The sequence below is a fragment of the Pinus tabuliformis genome, chromosome 1_1, assembly GCF_031772625.1.
Source record: "Pinus tabuliformis cultivar Carrire ecotype Pingquan chromosome 1_1, CPIR1, whole genome shotgun sequence".
In the NCBI taxonomy this organism is placed as follows: domain Eukaryota; kingdom Viridiplantae; phylum Streptophyta; class Pinopsida; order Pinales; family Pinaceae; genus Pinus; species Pinus tabuliformis.
In genome coordinates this window covers 92607848-92623205 of record NC_142297.1, presented here as the reverse complement: position 1 = coordinate 92623205, position 15358 = coordinate 92607848, and positions in this window count along the sequence as shown.

The following is a 15358-nucleotide window of genomic DNA, read 5'->3' as shown; positions in this document are numbered from 1 at the left end:
TGGCCTTAAGGGAAATTGACCAATGAAAATCTAAAAAAGAGGTGACTTTTGCTTTATCACATACAATTTAATATACTAAAAAAAATATCCATAACAATTTCATCAATCAATGAATCATTAAAAAAAATATCCAAAACAATTTCATCAAGCAATGAATCATTGCATTATAAAATACAATCTATAAACATTTTGGGAACATTTTGCTAAAACATGCTCAAAAACCAACATATTTAATATTAATATTTAACAATAATATGGACAACAACACATTTTGATAAATTAAATAACATATTATCAAGCCTAAAAAATGTCACTAACAGAAAACTATAAAGCATGCAACTAATGGAAGTGACCACTCAAGGCCACCATAAGACAATTAATCTATTAAGACCAAGATTAATGGGGACAAAGATCTACAAAGGACAAAGGCAAACCTATTTTAACTTTATTGTTTTATTAGCCTAGTTCAAGATGAACATTTCAAGATATCATGAAGAACATAATTAGTTTTATTGCATTAAGAAAACCCAAGCACATTCTATAACTTAGCAAGGAAGAGATGTATAACACCCATCTCAGTGACACAACACATGGCATTGAGTTACTCTTTTATATATAATTTAAACTCCTATCATAAAATCACAAATTTAGCATGAATGGAATGTTTAAAATCCATTTTTATAAAAACAAAATATAATTTTTCTTATAGAAAAAAAATACCAAAAACTAAATATATTTTTTTAGAAAATAAAAAAATACTAAAACTAAATATATATTAAAAAAAAACTAAAACATAAGCAAACTAGAATTTGAATTTGACACTCTTGTTCACTTTCGGAAACTCATATGGTGGAATGTGATCTCTTTATCCTCATCTCTAGCTTTTTCCTAAAAAATAAAAGCATACAAAAGCGGCAAAGAGCCATAAAGCATCAGGAAGATTTTTCCTAAGCACAAAAGCATCTAAAAAGTGGAAAAGGCCATTTTTATATGAGGAAACATTATTCACCCAAAATATTTTTCCCAAATTGAACTAATGAAGAATTTGGTAAATCTTCATAGCCTTCACTTTCCTATATATTGGAGGCTTGGCCATTGAAAAAATGATGGGAATTCTTGTATTGTCACATTGCTGAGATCTATCTTGAGAGGGAGAGTTTTGGAGCTACGAGTTGGGGGAGGTGTTGTTGCAACTACATCTGATTGTTGTAACTTTCCTCCAACTCCTTTATTCATATAGATCAGTTGTTCTTCCTTCCATATGTTTCTATTCATTCTTTACTTCTTCTATTTAACTAATGGATGTATGGAATTTTGGTTTGTATTTATTTATTCAATAATATTTATATGTTTCTGATAGTTTCGATTATCAAGATATTATGCTGTGAAGGTTGCTTTATTCTCTTTCTTATGTGTAGGACTAAGCTTTGGAGCTAGCTAGGAGCACTTCCTAGCTATACTAAAAACTCCAAGAAGACCTACATGCGAGGACTCAAAAGAATTCATTCTCTTTTTCTTAATATATACTTTACATCTTGATCTACTAAGAATCCTAAGCCTTAGAACAACCTTTCTCTTAATTGGTTTGTCCTAGGTTTCTGGGATAAATTGAGAGGGTTTTATTTTCATCTAACCGTGCATTAAATCCTACAGCAAAATGATATTTAGAAACTTTAATATATTTCACTATGTAAATGAACTTAGTAAAATGAACCCATAGAGGGGGTTATAAATGGAAATAAAAGTAAAACTCTAAACAAGAAGCCAAAAGTGGATTTAACCATGGATGCAAAATTGGGTGTAGAATTGGATGTTAAACTAGCCATCAAAACAAGATGCAAACAATGACACAAAAAGGGTTTTAAAGTAAAATTGAAAAATGGTGCAACACTAGATACAAAGAAGGGAACAAAATAGGGCATATGAAAGGATACCAAATTGGGCGCAAACAAGGATGCAAAAATGGACACCAAAATGAGGATTCAAAGAATGGTGTCAAATTAGGATTAAAAAACGATATAAGAAAATGCACAAAACAAGATGCAAAATGGGACTAAAAAAGGGTGAAACCAAGGATGTCAAAAATGATGCATAACTAGATGAAAATTCAAACTAAAATCTAGGTGCAAAATGAGATGCAAATGTGGACACAAAATGTGGCAGAAAAAAGGATGCAAATTTGGAAGCCAAAAAGGATGAAAAACAAGATACGAAAAAGGATGCAAATTTGGACATAAAAAATGGTGCAAAATTGGACACAAAAGAAGAAAAAATGGTGCAAAAATGGGCATAAAAATGGCTCAAATTTGGATGCAAATTGAGATGCAACATTGGATGTAAAATTAGGTGCAACAAATCATTCAAAACTTAGTGCAAAAACAAATGCAAAAGTAGACGAAAAAATGGCTCAAAATTGAACGTAACAATAGACACAAAATGGGATGCAAAGGTGGATGCAACATATGGTTCAACATAGGATGCAAATTTAGATGCTCAAAAGGATGCAAAATTGGATGCAAGAAATGGTGTTAAAAATGATGCTAAATTGGATGCAACAAATGATGCAAAATTAAATGAAAAATTAAATGCAAAATATGGTGCAAAATAGGATGAAAAAAAGGGAGAGATAAATAAAACGCAAAAGTGGATGCAAAAAATGGTGCAAAAATGCATGAAAAATTTGGCACTAAATCAGATTCAACATATGGTGCAAAATTGGATGGAAAAAATGGTGTAAAAAAAGGCAGAAAAACTAGCACAAAAATAGATGTAAAAATAAGTACAAAATTAGAAGCAAAAAATGGCATAAGACCAGATGAAAAAATTGGCACAAACTGGATGTAAAAGAGGCACTAAATCAGATGCCAAAGATGGTGTAAAAATCGATGCAAATTATGACACAAAACTAGAAGCAAATAATGCCACAAAAGAGGAAGCAAAAAATGATGCAAAAAATGGCACAAAACTAGAAGCAAAACCTGTTGTAAAACCCATTGAAAATCTTGGTGCAAAATATGATGCAAAAAATGATGGAAAGGCATAAAAAAGATGCAAAATTTGGTGCAAAAAAGGATGCTTTAAAAATTGTACAATAGAGCCAGATTTAGCGCCATGCTGCTCATCCCAATTGAGAAAAAATGCACTAAAATCTGGTGCTAAATCTAGCGCAAATTGCCTATTTTGTTGTAGTGTTTCCATGCTGCAAAGGTTCCATATTTTCAAAAATCAAAAAATTAAAAAATGTAAAGAGGGTATGCCCTAAAAGAAAAATCAAAGGGCAAGAAGAATGAATTGGTCAACAAAAAAAAAAAGAAAATGAACCCCAAAGAAAGACCAGGAAAGTGGCCAGTCAAAATGCCACTACTATCTTATTTGTGTAAAGCAAGTTCACAAAGTGCAAACACTGTTTTTATCACACTTGATGGATGGCCCAACAGTTCAATCTGGGCCAGTCCATATTTAAATTTCCTGTTGTAGAATAGAGAATGAAGGTCTGTCCAAACAGTTCAAGCTTGGCAGATCACTAGCTAAGTAGAGAAGCAAAGGGTCTCAACTGCTTAATCTGAGCCTTGGAAGAAATAAGGGTAGATCTAGATAGGAGGGCAGTCAAAAGAAAAGAGAAAAATCAGGGTTTGCAAGTTCAAGTGCACCCAATTAAAATGAAGAAAAAATGTTAGGAATTGTAGAATGGGTAAGTAGATTGAAGTTGCAGAAACAAGTCTATCAGCAGTGTCATCTTTTTCAATATGATCTACTTCATGGATATCTCAAGTGCCATGGCAAAGGTGTGATGACAGATCAGATGTTGCATGTCTAACTTCCCCTCTCCTCCCTCACAACAAATATTCACTAACATCCCTTAAAGAGATTGGGATCTACCCAAACTCTTAACTTCACTCCATTTTCGGAAAACTTAAGTGAAACTTCAGGTTTACTTAAAAGCTCAAAGCCACATTTCTTGTGTAAAGTTTTATTTCTCCTCACACCCAAGTCTAGGTGATTCAACTTCATGCACCTAGCATTTCCCCTTATATTCATGTTAACATGCTAACCCTATTATATAACTCCCACTTATATTTCCCCTCCCCTATTATATATAAAAATACATCAAAAACCCAAAAAATGTATAATATCCCTACCCTTGGCAACTATAGCCATATAGTATAAATTTCGGGAATTATAACGTTTATCAGAAACATTATAATAGCCCTCCGCGTCATTGGAGTTTATTTAACCCCCGGTTAAATAAATAACCACCCCTAACCCGCCCACATAAACCATATTATAAACCCTTCGCGCATTATTAAATCGGATTTTAATTAACATTTGGTTAATTAAATAACCATACCCCGATAACCAAAGTTTTCAACCCCCGCACAACATTATAAAATGTTAAATATATGGGCGGGCCCCCGCGCCATATCTTACCGTTAACTCGCCATCCCGTCAACCGTTGGATCGTACCCTCCAGATCCAACGGCTCGCGTTGATATCGGAGCCGCCCCGGTGTACGAGAGTTAGCGCTCGATGGAAAGCGGTTTTCCCGCCGTACCCCGGGACGCGTGTCTCTTTCCTATTGCATCGGGCCCGCTCTGACATAAACCGCCCCCATACCAAAAGCGGTCCGATGGAAACCACAAACCACCTCCCGTTCCCGCTGCTTACGTCATACACCACGTCTGCACCCACGTCTGTACCCACGCCAGCACCCGCGCTACTGTTCCGTCCGCCATGTCATCCGTCCCTATTAGCAACCATGTCATCCGTCCCTATTAGCAACCATGTCATCCGCCACGTCACCTTCCTTACCCTGCTACAGGATAAGGTTACGTCATGATGACGTCAGCACAAAAAGCGCCAAAAAGTCCAAAAAAGCCCAAATTTGTTCAAAATTCATGAAAGTGATGTGTTTGTTTATTTTTTATGCGTCGTATAGTGGAGACTATGCATGTGAGTTACGTTGAATCCGCCACTAACGTCCCAGTCCGCCACCCAGGCGCGTTCACGCTGCAAACCCGACCTCCTTGGCTCCGTCTGCAATTGCATTTCGCACCAAACTCTCGTAAAACAGGTATTTACCCGTCAGTCACCCATAAACCTTGTTTTTTTACGTAATTTCTCTGTTAAGATCACCGAGAGAGCTAAATTCGACTCAAATACACTGTTGCCTGCAAGCCTCTGTGCTCTAACTCACTGTTTAACTGTGTTTTTGGGTAAAACCTACTAATTCGGTGGCCCTCTAACAAATTGTCCATTGAACTTAAAGTCGAGCTCATGTTCGCGTGCAAAACCACCAAAAACACCTGCAAAAGCAGCGCCCTTTCCACTATTTTTTAGCTTCCTCATTAAAAAAAAAAAAAAAAATTGCAGACTCTGTCTTTCCTTTGAGTTTTACTCAGTAAGGCCATTTTCATATAAAACTCAAATTGCAGAATTCCTGTTAAAGACCCACTGTCAGTACTCTGTTTCCTGTTGAGACACAGACTCAAAATCCAATTATAAACACAGTGAATCATGGAGGCTCCAGTGGCCCTGAATATTGCACCCTTGAATGCACCACATAAGTAGTTGGAGTGGTTACCTCTTGGTGATAGGGATTCCAGATTGATGACATGGAGGGTGAAAAGCCTCACCTGCAACTTTTTGTGAAATAAGGAATAGCCACAAGAACAAAGCTGACATATTTAGAATCTGGGAGTCTAATATGCCTATATACTACCTGCCTTCAATGAATGTCTTCCCTGACCTCATCCATCAATGTTGTGCTAATTATGAGCCTTCTCAAAGGGCAGTGATGGACCCTTCTGGAAATGTCCTCTTTTATATCACCCCTCAGTCTATAAATGAGATGCTGCACTTCGAGCCAGCTCAGCCTTTGGTCCCTCTCCCCGGGAAAATTCGCTGGATCAAGCCTCCAAGTTGTCCTCTGCAGAAGTTGACCGAATTGCCAAGCTATTTATGCCACCAGATTGCTACTCCATATACAAAATTCCCTATCACCATGCCTGGTTTAATGAGGCTGGAAAAATGCTCATAGACATGATTTCCTACATCCTGGGATTCAGAATAAGTGAAATTGTGGATGAAACTGTCTTTGCTTTGATGTCCATGTTTGCTCCAGGACAGCCCCCTACAGTCAAGTATGACTATGCCACCTATATAGCTAACAAAATTCACAAGTAGTTCATGAATTTAGACATAGAGAGAGTGTTGAAGTACACTTCATATGTATACCATTTGTTGTTGTACTATCAACCTGATAGTTTCCCAGTTCCCCTTAAAAAATTGGATGCTAAGGGGGAGCGAAGGTATGTAATATTTTGGTCCTCGGTATTCCATCATGTTAGTAGCTCCCCATATACATATTGTGAGTTTATTGACCTTTTCATATATCCAGCCACCTGTTTGTTGTCAACAACTCCTCCTGCCAGGCTCTCTGCTGAAATGCAGAAAATCTTACACCTCTCAAAGGAATACAGTATTGGTGACTGGTATTTTTACCAAAACCATACAGTGATCAGGATCTATGGCTGTCAATTGGCTCCCTACAAACTACCAAAGTATGTCCCTATGAGACTCTTTGCCCTGGAATACTACCGGCAATTCAGTAGTTCAGATTTGACTCATTTCTATGGTGCTAGGAAAAAGGCACAGCTCAAGATAAGGCACCAATTGGGCCCTTTTATCTTTAATAAAAGGGAAGAAGCATGGAAGGAAGTTGACACTATTCTGAGAGACAAAATTAAGCTGAAACAAAGTTTTCTTTTGTCACCATATGACCCTGAACATTTCATAAGCTTTAGGAGAGTCAAACACAAGCTTACAGGGTATGTGCACTATAGTATCCCTCAGATTAAAGAATATGCTAATCAACAGGAGTGGATAGAAGACACACTAGTTGAAGAACTTACTGAAGAAGAGAGATTAGAAAAAGAAAGGAAAGAGTTTGAAAAGACACTTGACCTAGACTCTGTTGGACAGGTGTTTTTCACATTGCCTCGACACCTTGGAGCGGGCACATCATCTGCCACAACTTTACAACAGCCTGCCCAAGAAAGTGCTCCACCCACAGGGACATCCAAAGGCAACGAGGTGCAGCATTCAGAGTAGCAGGAGATAATGGCAGACCAGCCAGATACAACAAAAGAACAAAGTCAAGGGCAAGCCCCTTCAACACAAGTGAAAGCACCTGAAATCCTTGTCTTACAAACTCCTCTCAATGAGGAAAGAGCCAAGAAAAGGGACAGGCAGGAAGCGACACCCACAGGGGCATCCACAGAACACCAAGGAGAGAAAAGGCAAAGGTTAAACCCCTACTCTGAGGAAGAATTTACAGAGGAGACAGCAGGCAACCAAAGGGGTGAGGAAACAACCAAACAGTGGATTCCTCCAAGTATGGAAACATCAGCTAGCTCCTTTCAGTAGAAGCAAGAGAGGCAACAAGGTGTGGAGGTTACATCCACCAAGCAACAGAGCAAGCAAGGCTCTGACATAAAGAAGGCATTCACTGAAATCAAGGCCATAAATGAGTCGGTAAGGTTCCAGCTCTATAACCAATTACTAAGAATGGCTCCCACCAATCAACAGAGGCTAATGGCAGCCTATGATATCCAAGAAGGGAAAATGATCCTCAGTCACTTCAGGCCTACATTACAGCAGCCACAGTCAGCTGCTGATTATATTAGAACCAATCTGGAAGTCCTTGCTAAAGACATCCACCCAATGGACCAGATTGAGTTACACAAGCAGACTAGAGAAATGGTGTACTCCACCTTGGCAGATAAAGCAATATTGGCCCACAGATTGCAAAATTTAATTCATAATACTTCTGCCCAACTGGAATTGGAGAAAGCCTCTTCATTAGCCAAGGACAATAGAATCAAATCATTGGAGGAAATTATTATGGAGCTGGGACATGATCCCAACGATCCCAAGGACGTACATGCTTTAATCAAGAAGAAAGAAGAAGACATAACAGCCCTCAGAAAACAACTCAGGCTGTCAGCTACAATGCATCCTCAAACCACGGAAGTAGCACAACAGAAAGAAGAGGAGGATGTAGTAAGTTTGCTAATGAGGATGAACGAAAGACTGCTAAAAACAGAGAAAGCCTTGGGGGCAGCACTGCAAGAAAGACAGGGAGAGTTGGCCTCTCAGCCGGTTCAAACAGCTCTAACTCTTGAAACTGCTCCTCCTACAGTCACCACAGCAGTCCCTCCTACTGATCTGGCATCAACAACAGCTACCTCAGCTCCAGCCTCAACTTTAGCAACAGTTACGGCAACAACTACAGCAGCAGCAGGACAAGATGCCAGCCTGAGTATGGAGGAAATGATGAAAGAAATAAAAGCTCTGGAACTGCAAATGGCAGAATTAAAAGAAGCCAAAGAAAAATTAGCCAAGATTAAGGTAAATTACGACAAATAAAAAATCACTGTGGCTGAGAAGACAAGGGAAGTAAAGGCCTTGGAGAAAAGAATAAAGGAGTTGGAGAAGGACCTTACCCTTCACAAGACTCTAACAGAAATCAAAACAATTTTGTGGAGTAAGATTGGCCAGTCCATCACTGATCAATGGAAAGAAATCCAGACTATTCATGACCAAATTGAGTTGATAGGGATATCTCAATTTGAGACTCAAAAGGCCAGAACATTATTGGCAAACAAGCCTGAAGAAGCCAACAAGATGATCCATTTTTTGAATACCCATACTAGAGAACAGTTAGCAGCTCTGGATATCAGGAACAGAACAGACACAATCTTGTTAGTGAAGAAGGTACTGACCATGAGGAATTTTGTGTAGACTTTAGAAAGAAAGTGCCAAGAGATGCAAGCAGAAATAAATACCTTCAGACAAAAGTTTGTAGTGTTGCAGAGCAAGGGGTTGCCCAGCTTACTGACCAGCAGTGGAAGACTGTTAACACATGAAAAATATGCTCGAAGGGTAAATACCTATATTACCAATCAAATCACAGCATCATCAAGCAGCACAGAAGAGACAGTACCTCCCTCTGGACAGGTTTTATATGACAAATTGGAAAATTTGTTTTATATTGAACATGAAATAAACCATCTTTTTGAGGTCCAGCCAAATTACTACACATACACTGAAGCTGATGAAACATTGATTAAGCTACAGAGACACCAGCTGCCTACAGATCAATGGTGGGAGGGCATGCTTGAGGTTTTTCCAAGGTAATTTAAATACTCTTTTTTGATCTACTACATAATAGCAAATTTAAATACAGAAGTCACCTATCAGAAAATCAAATCGATAAAGGAAGGAATTCGCGCTGAAAAGCGTTGAGACAAACTCAGGCACAGGTGGCAAATGACAGCACATCAGGGACGCAAATCAAAGAAACGGCTATCAGCCGACTACTTAAGCCAAAAAGTCAACAATAGCGGAACACCTAAGCTGGCCAGTACAAGCATAGTTACTTCTTCATTCATTTCTGCATGGTTTTTTCCACATCAGTTATTGCCTTTGCCAAAGTAGATGGATGAATTTTTTACCTGATATTTCTTCCTACGGGATATTTTGTAAACTCTTTTATAAATACTTCCCCAAGATATGTATTGTTGTTGGCTGATGAATATCATTCTGGACCTGCACTGTATGTTTTGAGAACTCTTCTAAAATAAAGCAATTGCTGGAATGCCTTACTGGTGAATTTGCTGGTTATGGAATCAATGGCAGAAGGATATATTGCAGAATTTTCATGTTAATGCATGGATCAATAAGTCTTCTTTACTCTTGTGTTACTTCATCTCTATTTTATTTACCATCTAAATATCATGCTCTAAGTTACAGGAAAGAAGGATAACACAGAATTTACTTTGCTGTACTCTGTGTTCAATTTATGTAGTTTCTTATGTTTTCTACAGGACTAGCATAGGCAAGAATTCTTGACTACTCTTGTCTCCCTGGTTCTTTCACTCTAAATATCATCAAGGAATTCTTAATTGCTCCTTGATAATGTTTATACATCTTCCCTCTGTTAGCATAATGAAAGATTCTTGATTGCCTTTCATTCCCTGACTTCATTTCATCTTATTCCAGCTTAAAAATTGTTTCTGTGTTTGATTATCTTGCTTTGCAATTCTCCTATTACCAAAGACACCATACCCAGAGGTTTATTTCCATTAGACTCCATCAACCCAATGGTTTGAACGTCTCTCACATTGCAGCCCTGCTCTACTGAATGTCATCTTCCAAACACCAAACAAAACTTTTGTTTCATAACTAGCCTAACATATAACAAAACAAATCTAAATCATAAAGAGAGAGCCCTCTCTGGTTGCAGATTGGCTAGAATCTGCAGCTAAAAGATTGGTTAGTGGTTACCTCGGCCGTATTCCCTTCTGGAGGTAGGGAACAACCTGAGTGATAACATCATTGGCGACTCCACTGGGGAAACTTGAATGACTGTTTGTAACTGTTGTCTATTTTCTAAAGCTATAGATGGAGCCTGAAGTTAGCCAGGTAGCCTTTGAAACTGTTTTTGTTGTGCATTTACAGGAGTAAACAACATCTGCTTCAGTCAATCTCCAGTATAGCTTTAGGATTTAAACAGCTGTCCCAAATATTTGATCAGTTTCCCTGTCTCAACATATTCAAAGGAAATCCCAAGGCCTCCTATATTTAAAGGAGCTTCCTGCAAAATATGGTAAAAAACTGTGATCTTTAAACATTCCCAGAAAATACCAAAAACAAACTTAGAAGTTGGCTCCAAAGAAGAAAACTCGTTACACACGGTCAAATCCTGACCCAAATCCTCTAGCTGTTTTTGAAAATCCTAACTTGATCTCTAGGACCCTTAGAAAACAATAAAATCTAGAAAGATCTGCTGATTTAGACCTTGAAATACTTCAGCAAAACCCTACAAAATCTGAGCTCACCCCTGGGAGAGTAGCAGTCCTTTCTACAGCTTCTCCTAGTTCCTCATCCACACCTCAAAGTATCCCCTCCACTCCCCCATCCACTGCACATACTTCCACTACTGTCCCTGCTGTTCCAGCTGTCTTATTTCTTCTTGTTGTCCCATTTATCCCTGTAAATATGGCAGACCGTTATGCTCCTCTTCAGTTGCCTGGAAATCCAGGGGCTATGCCTCGGGATTATCATAGCAAAATCACATATTTTGATGGTACTGGCTCCTATACAGCCCAGCAACACACTAAGAAAATGATGGACTACTTTGAGAACTATGAAATTGATGACAACGATGTCAGAATGAAAATTTTTGTCCAAAGTCTAACTGGTGAAGTAAGGACCTGGTTTAGGGCACTTGGTGCAAACACAATTGCTGATCCATATGCTCTTTACCAAACCTTTCTTAATAGATGGGAAAAGAAGAAGGACCCATTGCACATCCTATCAGAGTATGACAGTTTAAAAAGAGGCCCACAAGAAAATGTCCAAGACAATTGTGCTAGATTTAACAATGTATACAATGCTATCCCTCAAAACCTTAGACCTCCACCTGACTTAGCCTTAATCAAATTCCCTGATGGATTTGACTCTGACATGGCATATCAGCTAAGAGAAAGAGCTCCTGCCAGCTTTGAAGACATGCAGAGCATAGCTGTTAGTGTAGAGGCAAATCTGATCTCTAAAAGAGCTCGAGCTAGAGCTGAAAGAAGGACTACTTTCAAAGAAGAGTCTTCAGCATTTGAACAAAAACTTGATGCAATCATCAAAGGCATGGATAGACTAGGTGACAGAGTGGAAACCATTGAAAGAAAATCCTCTTGGGAAGGTCAACCAAGTAACACCACTAGGAATCCGAACTTTAGAAAAAACAAAATCCTAACACCGGGAAGGCTGGCCCTGATCAGAATATCAGACCCCCATTTCAAGAGAACTATGCCGAAGCCTCAACCTCTAGTGAGCCAATAGAGGACACCAAAATCAATCTAAAGGGGTTAAACAGTGAGCAACAAATCTTTCTAACCCAAGATGACCAAGAAGCCCATAATTTCAATCAATTTCAAACCAAGTCCGGAGAGTCATTTGATTTCAGAGAAAGGTATGATGCAACGGTCTATGAGGTTCATAAACAATACAAGTTAAGAAGCAAAACCATAGATGTGCCTGAACTTAGCAAGCTAAAAGATATCAAGCAGCCGAAGAAAACAAAAGATAAAGCTGTCCTGACACAACCCCCTCTTAAAGCAGACCTCAATCCAACGGAACCCACTGTGGAGGATATATCAGATTTACAGCCCTCAAAAAATCAGCCATCCACATCCCTTCTCTCAAAAGAAGATCTAAACTATCCTCCTGAAAATAATTTCAAAACAGGTTTAGTTCAAAACAACAATTATCATGAAGAAAAGGTCACTAAAAATTCAGCAGAAAAGGAAAAGTTTGCTGTCCACAGTACCAAAATTCAAATGGAAAAGCCTTTTAACTTAGAAACAGAAATAGGCAAACTGAAAATAGCCATTCCTCTGTCTGAATTGGCTAAACATCAAGTATATAGGGAACAAATCAATAGGTCGCTTCAAATATCAGAGAACGGGGATGCAGTCAATGTTTTAGATGACCAACTAGAACTGATTTTTGGTCCTGAAGTCAATGGTAAAACAGTAGATGGAGGTGTTCCCCCGTTCTATGTAAGCTTGAATATTCATGATAAAGTGCTGCATAACGCAATGTTTGATTCAGGAGCTTCCCATAACCTAATGCCTAAGTCTGTGATGGAAATACTGGACCTAGATATCACAAGGCCATACAAAGACCTGTTCTCATTTGATTCTAGCCAAGTCAGGTGTCTAGGCCTAATTAAAGACCTTTGTGTATCGTTAGTCCAATATCCAGCCAAAACAATCTTGATGGATGTGGTAGTAGCTGATATCCCACCTAAATATGGTATGCTTTTATCCAGATCTTGGGGTTCAAAACTCCAAGGGTCTTTGCAACTAGACATGTCCTATGCCACCATTTCAATCTTCGGACAGCCAAAGAGATTATACCGGGAAACATTAATGAAGTACGTGGTTAGTAGTCAAGAGAAACCCCAAAACTTCCCCATCTATTCTATGCATTCCGATATGGATTCATTCATTTTATACAATGTTGAGATGTGTCCCAAAACTGATGTCAAACTCCTGGAAACAGCACAAACAAAAAGCATAAATGAACAATCTAGTGCCCAAGATCAAAAAAATCTTGATGTGATTGATGCAACAAATGAACATGACATAGCATATCAGTTACAAAATCCAAATTTGCCCACTGAACAAGGTTCTAAAACTCCTAAGGCTAGTCACAATCAAGAAATCTTATGGTACTTAGAGTTTGATGGGTCAGTAAACAAATTAGGAGCAGGGGCAGGGGTTTGGATACACAACATGCAAAATGACCATGCTCAAGGTCATGCATATAGGCTAAATTTTAGGTGCACGAACAATATGGCCGAGTATGAGGCCCTTTTATTGGGTCTCAAACTGATTAGAAGTCTAGGGGCAACCAAGATCTCAATTCTAGGGGACTTAGATTTGATTATACAACATATGAAGGGAAACTTTGTTACCAATGATCTTAGGTTAAGAGCTTACAGAGGTGCAGCCTTTGAAATACTTAACACCTTCTTAGAATCTCAGCCCACCAAAATTCCAAGAAAGCACAATTTACATGCACACAGTTTGGCAACTTTTTCCAGCACTTGCAAGCTTCCATTTGAGCCTAATCACCACTTCACTGCTGAAATTAAACATAGGCCTATTGTTCCAGATAATGTAAAAAATTGGCAGGTGTTTGAAAATGATACACAAATAAATAATTTCTTAACTTTGAAAGAGGAATTCTCAAATATAAACATTGACACAAGCACCATTGATGATCAACAACAAATAGACAAAATTGAGCAAAATATATCAGTTAAAACAGAAAATTTAATTTTGCATCCAACAACCTTTGACTGTAAAAATTTACGAGAACTGAAGCAAATGGACCTTGATGAAATGGCTGAGGGAGAATCTGAAGTAATTGAACTAAAGGATAATTTCTTGCCTACAGGCTTAACTCCTTTGGAAGACATATTTGATTCAAATGATATTCCAAGAAAGCCAAAAATGCAACCTCTCAATGCAGAAATTGAAAACTGCAACATTGGAACCACAGAAAATCCCAAAATGGTAAAACTATCCAAAGCATTGCCTCTTGATCAAAAGCTGAAATACATTGAGTTGTTTAAAGAGTTCCAAGATGTCTTTGCCTGGAGCTATGAGGACCTCAAGTCCTATGATACTTCTGTCATCCAACATACTATACCTTTGAAAGAGAATCAAAAACCTTTTAAACAAAAGCTTAGAAGGGTGAATCCTGTCCTTCTTCCCCTGATTGAAAAGGAAGTTAAACGAATGTATGAAGCTGGAATAATTGCACCTATCAGGTTTTCAGAGTGGATTTCAAATCTAGTTCCTACTAGGAAGAAAACGGGAGAGATAAGACTGTGTGTTGACTTAAGAAATTTGAATAAAGTCTCTCTCAAAGACCACTACCCCTTACCTAAGATGGATCATATCCTACAAAGGGTAGTAGGAGCTTCTAGGATCTCACTGTTAGATGGATTCTCAGGATTTAATCAGATTTTAGTCCACTCAAATGATCAAGACAAAACTGCCTTTACAACACCTTGGGGAACCTTTAAATATGTAAAGATGCCTTTCGGACTCAAAAATGCAGAGGCCACGTTTCAAAGAGCAATGGACATAGCCTTTGCAAAAGAGATCCATGACTTCTTAGTCATATACCTTGATGATCTCACTGCTTTTTCAAAATCAGACCAAGAACATTTAAAGCATCTGAGATAAGTGTTCCTAATTTGCTGAAAATATGGCATATCATTGAACCCTAAGAAATCATTGTTTGGCCTAGAAGAAGGCAAACTCCTAGGTCACATAATTTCAAAAGATGGCATAAGAATTGACCCGGACAGAATAAAAGCTATCCTCCAAGTCCCTCACCCAAGAAACATTAAGGAACTACAAGCCTTTCTGGGGAAAATCAATTTCCTCAGAAGATTCATTCCCAATTTAGCCGAACTAATAAGACTATTGAATAATATGCTGAAGAAAGATTCTAAAGTCAAATGGACCATAGAAGCTAAACAAGCCTTTGAGGAAATTAAAATAGCTTTGACTAAAACACCTGTTCTCACAAGCCCCAAATTTGATAGAGATTTCATAATCTTTTCCTTTGCATCTCAGCATACTATTGTTGTTGTCCTACTACAAAAGGATGACCAAGGATCTGAGAAGCCCATTGCTTTCTTCAGCAAAGCACTTAGAGATGCTCCACTCAAATATCAAATCATGGAGAAACAGGCCTATGCTCTTGTAAAGGCCAT